The 15,326-nt window shown below is 38.0% G+C and overlaps 2 protein-coding genes across 6 annotated transcripts in view; one reads left to right on the plus strand and one right to left on the minus strand.

Moving 5' to 3' along the window:
- The window catches only part of Rsph4a (Radial spoke head protein 4a), a 29,306-nt gene extending 17,150 nt beyond the window's left edge, over window positions 1–12,156 (minus strand). The window contains exon 1 of the mRNA XM_072891585.1: window positions 12,074–12,156. The gene's annotated coding sequence lies outside the window, so the exon portion shown is untranslated. The remainder of the gene's footprint in view (window positions 1–12,073) is intronic.
- The window catches only part of Ppn (proteoglycan-like sulfated glycoprotein papilin), a 105,061-nt gene that overhangs the window by 9,168 nt on the left and 80,567 nt on the right, over window positions 1–15,326 (plus strand). The window lies entirely within an intron of this gene.

Below are 15,326 nucleotides of genomic sequence, written 5' to 3' on the forward strand. Positions count from 1 at the left end.
TATCTCGATGGTGAACATTCATTGTGCAACTTTGCAATTCCTGATATCAGTGCGCTAGCGCTGACTCGCATAAAACGAAAATATTTGCCGACGCAACTTCGCAAGCGAGAACTCATCTCTTCTTCGCATATAAAAAAGATTTCTTTCTTTGCGTTTAATCCCTTCCTTTTTAATGCATTTCCACATCCACTTGTAGCTTGGCCGGTAATGCATGTGCGTCGTTTCGCCTCCGTGTTTGTCCATATTCATTTGAATCGTAATCCGACGCGCGAGGATTCATGAGTGGCTGACCACGATTAATCAGAATCTCGTCAAGATGTACGACTATGAAATGCTTAATCGTAGCAATGTCTCAGAAATTTTCCTTAATTAATTACTCGATCATACTATATATTAATGTACGAATTTATTCTCACGGTGTCTGGTGTCGAGACGCGTAATCGAATCTCTATATCTTCTTCAGGTCTCGGGAATACTTTTGGATATTAGTTTTCGTTCGCGTCTTTTGCTGCACAGCAGCATGGAAGATTTTAATTTTAATTAATTTAATTAATCGACAAACACTCGAACTATATTTGAAGAGCGTTTCACGCGAAGTTAATTAATTTCATATTTGAGATCACACAGAGCGAATCGCTCGTCGGCGCGACTGCTTTTGCACCACGCGATCGTGAATTATAATCGGGCGTTCAAAGAGCAGTAGGCTGCCGCAATCAATCCGGGACCCGGGACCCGGGACCTCTACAGCCTATGCCCGGTGGTCGACCGGTGGAATGTCTCACCCACCTCTCGCGAAAGTACCACCACAAACGTCGTCTTGCTTGCCAACGATAACGACCACAGCAACGATTCGTAGGCAACATTGCATCGCACAAGCATCAAACATCGTGGAGTACGAGAAGATACGATTCCCTGTAGCATTGTTTGATCATGGTAATTACGAGCCAAGTGTGCTTCGGCAAGAGGAGCAAAAGGGTCGAATGGAGGGAAGAATGAAGAGGACGAGGAGCGAGGGAAAAAGACCAAAAAGAGCGATCACATACACACGGTATTTCACTCATTCTTTTTCTCTCTCTCTCTCTCTCTTTGTTCGTCTCATCCTCACGTAGGAAGAGGCTGCCGAGCGAAGAGAAAAAAAGTGCCGACTACATCGTATCCTCATTCGTCTCCGCCCGTAGGAAAGCGACCGCAGTCGATAAAATATCGCGATAGGGATAAAGGCAACCCTCCTGCGCTCGTGCGCGCCACGCACGTACGCATGAAATGGGACGAGAGAAAGTACATATGACGCGCGTATAATCCTCGTGTGATGGACGGGTTCATTGAAGTAAATAAAAAACGAACCCTTTAACGGCAGCGCGGAAATAAAAGCCTTTTTACTGCTTGGAAAAGTCATCGTTTCTCCTTTTAACTGCGATTTTACGGAGAAACGTTTAGTAAGCCGTGCAAGTACGAGTCATCTCTGAAACTAATTTATCAATGGTTTCATATGCGACGGACGACAGTTTCCATCGACCTCTCTACCTTGGTATGCAGCTTTTGGTACGAGATATATTCGTCTTCGGAAAAATAAAGCATAGTCGGCGAGTCTTCGACCGACATAATAACTTGCAATCAACGAGAATCATTCATCGCTTGTCGTGGCGCGATAAAATCAAAACGAAGCCGAGGCTTTGGTTCTTTTCCCGCTGAAGAAATCACCTGCGAAAAGCACAATAAAGAAACACTATAATTTTGGAAAAAAATCTTGACATTCGACTAGTATGTTTATCTCTTCATCGATAATTTATTCATCGCGTTTAAGCTTTGATCATCGAGCGGATCGAGCGGGGTAAATAATCGAAAGCCACCGCCGATTTTATTACCGATTCGTTCGTCAGAGAAAAATCGATCGGGAAGGATTTGTTGGCGAACGCGCAGATTCACGAGCTACCCGTGATGGCAGCTGCTACGCGTGAATGTGACCCACGTGACGGCGTTTTACGACGGTCGTACGTCTAGCGGGCCCGAAAGAGCCTCGACGGTAATGACTTCCATATCGCTCGTTCTTACTGTATGCGATTTCTTATATTGTTGTAATGTCAGACGTCGTAACACGTGTTACGTCTTTTAACTGCGACTTGAAAGCTTTAATAATTGACAATTTCATAATTTTTCAACCAATAATCTGTCATCGCGTTAAAATATTAATTGTTTATAGAAATGTTCTCGTATAAATTCTGTAAGACTCCATATATTCTAGAAACCAAAATTCAAAGGGCGTAATGAGTCATTTTTTACAAAAAAAGAATTAAAAGAAGTAAAAAAATTACTTAAATTATGAAAGATATGTATTTAATAGATTTCTTAATTAAGAGATATTTTGAAGGCGACAGACAGTGATAAAATAAAGTATCATTTAAGAACTTATTCGCGATGTGAAGACACGTAACAGTTTCTAATTCAGGCGCGACATTGACGAAATTAGTTCAATCGAAGAGCCATTTCTATCTTGTCACGTAGACATATATCTCATGCGTTGATCTAGCAGAGCATATACCAGAGCAATCACAAGCAATTATTTATCTTTCTCTTCCTCCGTTTTGTCCTCGCCTTTCTCATCCCGCATTCCACGACCGCAATTTTAGATCCGTCGTTTCGTTTCGTGTTCGCGTATCGCGACATCACCGTCGAGTTTCTCCGGGTCGCATCCCCCTGCCAGAGTAAGCACCAAGGCAACCTGTTGCTCTCCGATGCCGCTCTCCGTCGTTCCTCACGTCCGTGACCGTGTCAGTGAGCTGTTCTCTCTCTCTCTCTCTCTCTCTCTCTCTCTCTCTCTCTTTCTTTCTTTCCCCTTCTCCCTCTCCTTCTCGGTCTCTCTCTTTCTCTCTTCACCTCTTGTCTTCCTCCGAGTCTCGCCTTCCTCAGGTCTCTCTTTCCGACGACTTTCGTTCTTTCCTCGTCGTTTGTTCTCGTCTTTTTCCCACTCTCTAACGAACGACAGAATGCCCTTGGTCTGCGACGTGTCTACGGTGTATGTTCTCCTGGTAGCACGAAGACCTGAAACGTCGCACTCTGTTGCTCCGTTCGGACATACCGTCCTCGTCACGCCAACGTTGGCCGCCGCGGCGTTCTCGCTTCCTCGACGAGTCTCCTCTTCCTGTCTATCGTGCCTGTCCGGCTTTCTCTCTTGCGCTTTTCCACGTTCCTTCTTCTCTCCTCGCTCGTGTCCGACCGTTCTTTCCGTCTCGCTCTCGTACGTTTATCTCCCTACCATTTCGATGCCGCCGCCGCTTTCTCGGCTCTCGTTGCCGCCTCCTCTACCGTCTACTGATGCCTTGATCCGTACCCTCCTGTTCTAGAAGAGCGCAGTCACGGGATGAGAGACTGAAAGTGTGGGAAAAACCGACACGACTAGTGCGAGTCTGGGTTTCGGATGAGGCCGACAAGCGATGACGTGCGGAGAGCTATATTTCCTTGTCGTAGATGTAGATTCATATTTCAAATAATTTCCACATTTATTTATGACCGTGATAATGAACAATGCAAAACTCGTTGTATCAGTATTGTTTGATATCTATGTATTTGTATTTTTGTATCATATAATAACATTCTCGGATGTGAGAATTTTTTTCGTAGTTGTTTTAATCTTATCAGCTATAGATTATTTCTGTATTAATATTTGTTATATATGTATATATTCTATGTTAATATATTTTATTATTTACTTTTATACTAATATTTTATATGAAGATATTTTTTTATTTACTCAATTTTAAACATATTTTCAAATTATAAAACTCAATTTTGTTTTTTTGAGGAAAATTTACTTATTTAAAGGCTTACATGTCTGATAGTTAAATTATTCTATAATTTGACAGATATATTCTAAATTGCATGGAATTAAGATTCCATGGATCCGTTGGATTTTCGGTAAAGATCGTTTTCTCGTGATGAGAGAGCATGCGATCGATACTATGTTGCGCGATAGTAATCGGGACAACGCGGCATGGCGTGTACTTTCGGCCGTTGAAATATCGCTGCGAGACGCGCCGCGACAGTTATCGACACTGAAAAATTATAGTCATCGCCGAGCTGTGCCATTGTTTCGCGCCCGTGCTTTCGTCCCGTTTCTCTCGCAGGTAATAACTGTCGGTCAAAAATTATTATCGCCAGCGATCTCTGGCCAAGACGATATACTCTGGTCGCATCCGCGTGACGAGTCCGGAGTTTTGAGGCATCCCTCGACGCTGATTTCCCCCTTTCTATTTTCCTTGTCTCGATATACACAGGGATATTTGTAAGGAACGTAAACTAACAACGGATGACACCGCAAAACGATTTTGCGGTGTGACACTTCTCCGCTCGTCCCACGCGAAAACCACAAGACACCCAGACGACCGAAATGTCAGACAGTGATGTCCGGAAGAGAGAGAGAGAGAGAGAGAGAGAAAGACTCCACCATCAGACTGTTTGTTCTCTACCTTACAACTATTCTTTGTTTGACCGTTTTAATCACTTATCGAAACGCTATCGGAAACTTACGTAAATTTTCACGCGCTACTAATTATATAGATCTAGCGAGATTATTACGAAATTATTACTTTTCTCCGATTCGTGGAAAACTGTTACATAGTCAATTATCGCCGGTGGAAACGTGCGAGCAAACGGGTTATTAGTGCGCGTATATCATGCACAAATCGTGGCAAAAAGTGCATTATATAGACCGTGTATTTGTCATTACCGAGCGGAAAGATATTGCGAAAAACGCGCAACTGGGTAAATTATCAACTGCTTTCAATAACTCACGTCGAACGTATATTTTTTCTATTATCTCCATGTTTTAATCTTGCTACCAGTTATAAAGCTACATTTTATCTCACAGTACACATTGAAAGTGTAGTACAGTTGCTTTCCGGAATACACGCCTCCCTGCACGCGAATCGTCATCGTTAAAACGATGTGACATGCTGTATAGGACCAGAATGTAACGGACTGGAAAGTGCATTCGCGAAGGGAATTCGCGCTTGTCAAGCATCAAACTGCTCTCTCTTGCGAGCATGCCAAAGTTTAGTGCAAGCTTTTCGTCCATGTTTATGAACAGTTTTATAGCTTACTAGCAAATGACAAATTGTCCGCAAATTTCACATTTTTTTGTCTTAATTTTATCTCTAAGTCGATTAAAGAATTTTGTTGTAATTTGTCAGTCTATATTATAGATATATTTATAAAAAGTCAACTTTATACATTTAAGTTTATAAAAAGACTTCGTGATTTATATTTTTATTAAAAAATTAATGCATTTCAAAATACTCTTTCGAAAAGATAATATTTAATTTATTTCTCAGTTATATTAAATAGTGCGACCAAATAATGCGAAAGAATATCACGGAGCACATTAATTATTTCAGACAACGCTTAGGCTGGTTCTACATAGAGTCGCAAGTCGTAAGTTGTAAGCGAATCGACCAATCATAGTTGAATTTAGAGAAGAATATTCGATTATTCTTTTCTAAATTCAACTATGATTGGTCGATTCGCTTACGACTTACGACTTCCTCCGACTCTATGTAGAACCAGACTTAGAGACTTTTCCGCTTCCCAACGATCGGATGTATCGTTTCGACAGTCTCTATTTCCGTGATAGCTCTATTTTCTCATCAATGAACGGAACGGTCATGAATCGATCGTGTTGAATACGTAAAGCGCGTGAATCTATTTCCAGGGATCTTTAACTGATATAAATTATCTAGGTGATGTCGCGAGAAGAGTTGACATGAAATACTCTTTTAGCATAGGAAATATATTTCGCATTCAGCGTCTAACGGACAAATCTTTCGTTGATGCGATTTCCTTTTTTTTTTCTTTCTACAAAACCGTCATGAAAAATCACTCTTTATTTATCACTTTTTTAGTTGCGATCAATCCTATGAGGACGGTCAGTGAAAAACGATCGAGGATTTGCGAAACTGAAACCGCCTTATATTTTTAAAGAAAGAAAAAAAAAAACAATTTTTCTTCCAAGCTTAAGACATGATCATCGTTGAAAGTCTGTGTACGATGATCAGTAATCCCGTAAGATCATCGTTCTCGTCAAACGTAAGACGCTATGAAAAATTATTTCTGACGTATTCTCACAAATACATTAACTTTACATTTATATGCGTCTATAGGAAATGCATGTAAAAATCATCAAAAATATCTTATAAGAATAATATATAATACTTAGGCTGATATTTATAATCCGTTCTTATATATAAGATCATCTTAAGTCGTGTTTTTAGTCAATTTAAGAGTACGTTCAGCCAATCAGATGATAGAATTTTAAGACCTTACTTGAGACGAGCTTGATATTTAATATTTAATACTTTAAAAGTATATAAATATTACTATCAAATTAAAATTACATATTTTCAACTACATCTCTCTCTCTCTCTTTCTCTCAACCTGATATATATTATTTAGATGTATTCAACAAATACTTTGTCGTCAAAATATAATGATACACGCAAAAGATGTCGCAGTAAGTGCAATTGTCGCAAATATTTCCCAAAATCTCGCTAAAGTTTGCGGAAAAGAAATTTAAAAGGAGCAGCAGTTCATCATAGTCGGTTCTAACATGGTTCAGACAGTTCGATCCTTAAAAACGTCCTTTCACAGACCGCGGACAGTTGACTTGTCCCTTGAATCTTAGTACTTAGAGAACACGCAGAATGTAGGACAGTAGGACCTGTTTGCGCGTCGAGAGGAATTCTAAAGGTCCCATTATAATAATCCCTCACGTGCCCTAGGGGCATGTCCCCGGGGGCGAAATGTCGCATTATGATCGCTGCGTGCCGGTACCGGCGCCCTATACCGGGTGTTCGCGCTTCGATGGATCAGTGAGTCGTATTAGAGACGACTTTTTCAAGTTTATCGCACCTCCTTGGCGCGTCCATATATATATATCTATGTGTGTGTGTGTGTGTGTGTGTGTGGTGTGATCCGCTCCTCACACTCCGACTCTGTACCCGTTTTGAACAAAGCCGAGGATGCGCCTGACATTCTTCGGATATCTCGCCGCAGCGCCTTGGTTTCTCCTTTCTCTCCTCCCTTCGCCTCCTGTCGTTTTGTAAACCGCGGACATCCGATAAATGTCCCACGATGCGGACATACATACGTGATTTCGCATTATGCATTATGCGGGGCGCCGACAGTGCATCGCGTCGTACACCCGCTATATCTACTTATGTAAATTGAACTTGATTCTTCGCGGTAACGAGATTTCTCGCGGCAACGTGCGATGTTAAACGCGACGGGGAATGAATTTTTTAATCACATCCACGTCGAGAACGTCACGTATGTCGGACTTGTTCCATTGGATCTCGTTCTTTTTTCTCATTGTTATTTCTTTTCTTTGTTCACTTTTTTATCCCCACACCTTTTAATTCTAATACAAATGATTCGCAAACGTCCACCGGACAAGTTTTTTTATCTAATCCATCTATAGAGCTTTCGATAAAAATAATAAAATTTAAAAATTATTGATATAAACAAGAAATTAATAAAATAAAAAAAATTAAAAGAAAAAAAAGATAAAGAAATGTCTGTGTTTTTCAAAGAGAAACCGGAAGAGTTGAGAACCTATCTTGACCCCTCTCCTTCTCTTCTCCCTACTTCTCATGACTGAGCGTTATGTGTTCCTTGACCCTTAGCCCATTCGTGTCTACCTACAACGCATCGATGTGCTGTAGATCGGTCCGAGGATTACGACATCCCGCAGAAGGCCGATGTGTCTTCGAGGGTGAAATTGACCTGGAGGAAAGTCGCGTGGGAGTACCGGTCGAGCTTGAACAATGACAGCACGTTGAGTCTCATGTGCGATATCTCAATGTCGCGCGCACGACATTTTACACGTTTTACGAGACACCCCGGGCCGAATCTTCGTCAGGCTTAAGAGACAAATGGTACGATACGACAGGGGAGGACTCTTATGAATCTCCGCTTTAATCCTTTCGCCGTAAAGAGATCTGAGAGATGGAAGAATATTTGCTCGTATAACACTGTTGAGGTAGCATCTCCGTTTAATTATGAATCAAGTTAGAATTTTAATCGTAGTCTTCCATCGTTGTGGAAACTTATTATATCATGTAGAATTAATTATCTTTTATTTAATGTAACGTAACAGTGAAACTAACTAAAAGCAAAAAAAATCTCGCAAGTCTTGTGGATTCTGTCGGAAACGATTCACAAAGCCGGAGTAATAGGGTCCCCTTTCTCTCGTAACAAGAAAATCGTTGTAATTTCTAGAAAATTTATTTCCGAAAATTAACTTATATCGAATCAGCCTGCCGGCCTTTTCGATCAATGTCAGACCGTGCCAAGATGGATGTTGCAAGATTGCGGGGTGGTATCTATACGACGACGCCTTTGCCGGAGGATCCGAAATAATAGGGTTTGCAATTTTTGCCAGCCTCCGCTGCGCCACGGAAATCGCGATGTAACGCGCATCTCGTGCACGGTAACGACTATCGAATCGCGCGCGATTGCAGGTAGATATCATCCGCTATCACACTTTAATCTGTAATAGAATCAGCTCGTTCGCCGGCGAATCGAATATAGGGACGTCCATGCGGTCGCGAATGTCGTCCTGTCACGCGTCGCTCCGTTATTGGCGAAATATTCGACGTCAATTTAAATTCCTGAATTTTATGACATCTTTCCGATCCGTACACTCGGGCTGTTTTTCAAATTCGTGCGTGATATTTTATCTCCGCCGCGAAAGTCGAGAGTCAAAATTCCGAGGTAAACGGTGGAATGTATGTAGCGTAGAGAGAAAGGCGAAATTATTTTTGAATCATGATTTGTAAGTAAATAGCAGTTTAGTGAAGATGAAAGAAATTAGATGCCCCGGGCTAATGTCCTCCAATGACCTCCGAGCGGCTCAATTCGCGAGCGAATCGCTGATTCATTCTGAGCTTATTTAAAACCTTATTAACTATGATTTTAGATTAAAGATATAGGATCATCGAGAACCGACCTATCATTTAATTTGTATCGTTAGTCGCGTTTTGAAATATAACTGAGAGCTAAAAATATTCATCGTGAATCATAATATGTATATATAATGTCATTTAATGACTCTTGATTGGATAAAATTGTAATATATATATATATATATTTTTTTTTTAAATATAATTTTAATACATATTTTAATTTACAATTTGTTTTAATTATTTAAAATATGTAAATTAAAAATTTTGTTGAAATTAATCTTTAATAAAAAATTAAAGAATCTATAAAAATAAGAGAAAAAAAGCTCGGAATACTATACGACATGAGTTATGGAGTTTCGAACGAAGATATAAATGTGCAGTAGCTGTAAATCCGAACCGATGCCGGGTCACACGGTTTACGACGCGGTACTCGCGGTCGCGTTAACGGATGTGTTTTTGAGTGGTAAAGAGATCTTTATCTCGCAGTAACTGCCGTAGCGGGTGTCTCCGGGCTTTTGTGTGCTTGGTGCATTAGCAACGACAGCGAGGAATACTTCCGCCGTTATCCTGCTCACGTTACGTACAGTAGTTCTACTGTCCTCTTAGCCATTGCACCTGCGCCGCGATTTCTATGCATATTCACTCGCGTCTTTCACCTACGCGAATGTCCAGGGTTTTTTTTTTTTTTTTTTTTTAATATAGCCAGATAGCATTAATGACGAAAGACGATTCCCGGCGGGGGAGTCGTTCATCGTTAAGTCAGATTTAGGGACGAGTCACACTGTCAACGAATAACCGAATTAATTCTCGACCTTACTTCGTTCCGCGCGAACACTTATTTATCGCCTGAAGTGGGAAAGTTTTCTGGGGCAAGCCGATGTTGCGCTGAAATTTTTAATGCCGCTAAAAGCACCGGCATTGTTTAACAGCTTCTCCATTATAATATGGCGTTACTGTCACATCGATTAAATTAGGCTAAATAAACAATTCCCTCGCAAATGCAGTAACTCCCGTAATAATCACGTAAAGTGTATCCTTTAATTTCTAATGTATTCTAATTATCTCCTCAATTTTTTATTTAGGTAAACTATAATCATTAATTTGAGATTAAATTTTAAAGTTGAATATATATAAAAAATAATAAGGAACAATATTTTTAATTAAATTTTCACTAAAAAATTAATTCCAAATCTTTCAAGATATTCATAATTATAAAAGAGTGACTTTTATTAGTACATTGTATTTACATTTACAAGAATTGTGAGTAACATTGGAAATCGAAAGATTAAGCGGATCAAAGAATGCGATAAACTAACAAGCTGCAGCAAAGTCTCAATCGCAATTGAAACAGTTTAACAGAACGGTTCACGAGACGCAGTTAACATTGCACTCGACAATGCATCCGAGGCATTCCGTGCGTGATTCACAAGCCGGTTATAATGCACATTTACTCCACCTGCAGGTCAAACAGCCTTTGTGTCTACGCCTGCCACATCGTTTGCGCGACTAGTCGTTCAGTGCAATATCAAGTGGAATATATAGCCAGGTATTATCATGAATATGATATGTTTAGCGATCTAATACTGAGTTTATTTCGTTCTTGCCGTAAAAGCGAAATTCAATGCGAAATAGAGAATCGTTAAATAGCTATCTACAATCAAGTAGTAAATTAACAATTAGGTATAATGTCCTGCAATCATATTTAAGATATGCTTAAGAGCATCTGTACAAAAAATATTTTGTAAATTACTTTATACAATTGAATTGTAGTTAGTTTAGTCTTATTTTTTTAATATTGGGATACTTTTTTTTTTTATAAACAATTATCCTTTCTCAAATATTTCGTCAACGTCACCGATATCTTACATAATAACGTCCGAGATTTTCAAACTTTGTTCTATCTATTGCCGTGGCAATAAGTCCCTTTTCCGAGGCTTCGTTAGGAGATGTGTCGATAGGACATTTCACGATTATTTTGTCATGATGGCGAGTCTGGGTTAGATCATTTACTTTCGGATCTCACTTACGATCTCGGTCGTTCGGGCATAATGACGTCTCCTTTAATGCCTCTTTCATGGCCCGAAAGGGGACTTTTCTTGTCCGTTAATTAGTTCTCTCACCAGTTTACTCAGCTTTGACTAATCTCCGACCGAAAAAAATGAGAGATGGGAAGACAAGATAATCCAGGAATTAAAATGTTTTGTGGTAGAAAAGAAATTTATGCTATAATGATGGTTTATCGACGCAGCAAGATAATTTGTCAACGCAGTTTTGACTGTAAATTGCAGCTTGCCACAAAACATTTTAAAGTCATCGGCGCATCAAACGTTAGAGACATTTGTTAAGTTTGTGTCGAAACTTCAAAGAAATTGCGGAATCGTGCTTATGTGGCGAACACGTGCTTGTCGTCCGATCTCTTTCTGGAATGAGTGAGGAGGTAGAAGAAGGAGACACGGCCATTGGGAGCATTGTGCAAACGAATTCGCCGCTAATGAATATTGATTTAGGTCGTGGCAGTGATTTAGGCGTACTGGTATATATGTGTATTCAATGTTCGCATTTTATGGGGTAATTTATCTGTGATCGTCTTAAAACACTTTATTGAGGCAAATAATCAATATATATATATATATATATATTTATACGTACATATAATTAAGTAACAATGATAAATAATAAATTAAGAATAATAAAGAAACAATTAAGATAAAGAATATCATTATTGATATATGAACGTTTTATCTTACTTTGATCAATTTTTCAAAATCTCTCTATTGTAAAATATTTTTATGATATTTATTTCAATATTTTTATCATTTAACATCTCATAGATTTAATATCCGACAAATATAACTGTAGCACAACTTTAACTACAACTTTGTACTAACAATTACCAGGTTAAATATTTAAAGTGTAATATAATCTTCAAATGACAAATGAAAAATACAAATATATTAACGCATTCCCGAGATAGTTTGTATTCTAAGAACTTCTTCATTTTAAGAAAATGTAAGAAGAATGGTATATATATATATATATATATATATATATATATATATACTCTTAGTCAAATAGACTATCATAAACGTTGGTAAGTTAGACGGCTCGATGGTACTTACTCGACCGATTGTTTGAAGAAGACCATCGTCCGAGGATGATTAATTGGTACGTCGGGGATGCTGAAGTGTCCTGGCTTCACGTCGAATTTAGGCGTGCGCAGATTCTAAATGGTAATGGCACTCGTGATTAATCTAATTGATGCGGTGTCTCGTATATATTACGCTCGTATCAGGCGCCCTCGGCGAACACGCGTTTCGCAGGTGCCGTTGACACATGCATGCATGATTCCTCCGTGTGCGTCGCGTGCTCATCGTCTTCGTTAATTAGTGTTTTGCCGTGATCTAATACGCCGTGTGTAGAGCCAGACATTCACAGACAAAGGCGCTTAATGTCGCGTTAGCGGGCCGTTGCTTTACGTTTAGAACGGATCAAACGCGGCGACAATAAACCGTTGAAATTGATCGTCCGTTTGTGGTGACCCTTTGAAGGCCGACCATTTAAGCGCGAGGCAATAATCAGTTTCGTTTCGCGATACATTCGCTTGTTGTAGGGAACATTCGCTTGTGACACACAATCGATTAATTTGCCGTTGATTCACCGTTATTACATTTACGTGCGCTGTTAACGTAACGTTACGTGCGTTTTTATTTGTTAATTAAGGCAGACAGCGCACGAGAACACGCATCGCGGTCGAATAAATGCACCTGCAACGGTCAGTTTCATTCACGCAGCAAGATGGTGTAGCTCGCGCAAAAATCGCTCGTTAGCGGGCAAACTTTAAATTACCGGCATCCTTTTTGTCGACAAGTTTCAGAGAACGCAGCCGCAGCGCAATTTTTACGCGTGTCTTTTTTACGTTCCATCGCAAGAGAACTGTAAAGAAATTTTTTCATCGATTATTACGATTACTTTTTTTTTCAATAGCTCAGCAAGATATTTTTACGATCAAAACTTTATTTTACGATCTACGATAATAAAGAGATTTCACTTTTTTCAATTAAATTTTACGCGTAATTGTTGATGTATTATTTCTTAATTCTAGTAAACCTATTAAAAAATAATTATGGATATACATATATATATATATATATATATATATATATATATATATATATATAACATTTCTTATTGATTAGCTTTTTATTTAGTAAATTTAATTTGATACCTACTATTTCGAAAAAAAAAAAAAAATGAAATAGATATTTAGAAAAATATATAATCTTTTCTTATACATTTTTTACCAAATTTTTTCTGTTTGAAGTATACTTGAATAGAAATTTGATTCGTTGAATCATATATTTAAAAGATTCGATCTTCATCGTTCCATACTGTTCTCTGGATACGATAAAGACTCATGAATATCATTTTTGTCTTCTCAATGAGCTGATTCACGAAATCTCACTCGTGTTTATCTAAGCGCTCTTATCACGAACAGTAAAGTCTTTGCGGGTTACTCTTTATCGACCGCGGACCCTCATTCTCTTGGCTTAACCAAATCTTCCGAGACAAGTTTTATTGCAAAGAAAGAGGAGCACAGGAAATTTATTTTATCTTTGATTTTATTAAATTAAGATATAAAATATAAACACTTAAACAAATATTCATTCTTTAATACAAACACTTGATTTTAATTTACTTAATTTAAAATCAATCTTGACTTACTTTTAATGTTATAATGTAAATATGTATAGAATTATATAAAAAGTCGACTTTAAATTTTTAGTATACATTACTTTTAAAATATTTTGTGCGATTTAAAAAAATCATCCATCAAATAAAGAATTATAGGATCCGTTTTCACATACATATAATCAATGAAATTCCCATCATACGCGACAATATTATTATCTCATATATCGTTGAGAATTTATCGTGCTTTCTGCTCGTGTTCATTCGTAATAGCAATTGCTTTGCGTTCCGCGATGACTTTTACGATTAGACGTGTGAGATTCGTTCATATCGTTGAAAAGGATATCTCTACAAAAGCTGCCTATTTATACATAACCATTTATATGTATATGTATATTTACGACGTTTTCCGTGGGGAATGCGATGCAGTATGCACATTGGTCCACGATGGATGTTAGAAGCCTCTATATACATATACATATACGCTTTCTGTGCAGTTTAAATGGCTCTCACTAGAGGTGACGTGTGACCAGCTTTTCAACGTTTCAAAGGTCATGGCGTTTAATAAAGGAACGATCTATAAAGCGACGAGAACACCTGACACATGTCAAATTTATCAAAATTGACCGCAAAACGCAAATCGTAGTCGTTTGTTAAATACTAATAAATCACGATTGGAAAGCGAACTAATGACGCTAGCTGTCATAAATTTTCAAATTTTCTATAATGTACTTGGCACGCTACCACGTCTAACAAGCATATTTAAATGCGACATTGTATCTTCAACATGAGTTTTGCCTTTATGATTCACAATAAATCATATAAAAAAAACGATGTAATGACATAAGTGAAAGTTAGACAGTATTCGTTAATTTTTTAATTAAATAAACAGCAATAACTTTAATTAATTATTTTAATTATTTTATTCAATTATTGATTAATTAATTTATTGGCATTAATAAATACGAATTATATTCACGAGGATGATGTGAGTTAAATCCACAAATGAACCTATTTTAGAACTGGCATTATTCAAGTCAATGAATAATCAATAAATCGTTTGCGGATTTTGGTGAGTGATTTCAAATTATGCTAATGACCGAAAGGGTAATTTCTGTATGTTTTCCACATATATATGTTTGATATACTTTTTTTGTGATCTCTAATATTATTTCGTATTTATTTGTTATGATTATTTAATGTAAATAATCTAACCGTGACGAAATTAATCACTATTGCAAATAATTCGATTATTTTGGAATGTTGAACTAGTCGATAATTAAATCAATCGTAATCGAGTTGTCCAGTTTTCACATGAACGCAGCCACTAGCCGCAATTTTCGAAATTTTAGTTAACGAATCTCCAAAATTAATCAACACGAAGTACCAATTGTACGAAATCAGTTCATGATCGCCGAAGCGATAATTACGAAGACCAGTCAATGGGATTTCGAATTTACGATTTCAATTTCTACATAACGGATCTTTTTATTTTTTCTCTTGTTTATTAAAACAAGATATCTTCGAGAGTAACGAGATTCTTCGCGAGGAGTGTGAGATTTTTTTCTCGGTACGATCATTTACGAGTTAACAGACTGACACGCGATAATTCCGCGTTGCTATCGCGTAATTATGTCTAAACGCTAATTAGAAATCGGCATCTCGACCGTAGTACGTCTTAAG

This window comes from Anoplolepis gracilipes, chromosome 4 (genome assembly GCF_047496725.1).
Source record: "Anoplolepis gracilipes chromosome 4, ASM4749672v1, whole genome shotgun sequence".
NCBI classification, from domain to species: domain Eukaryota; kingdom Metazoa; phylum Arthropoda; class Insecta; order Hymenoptera; family Formicidae; genus Anoplolepis; species Anoplolepis gracilipes.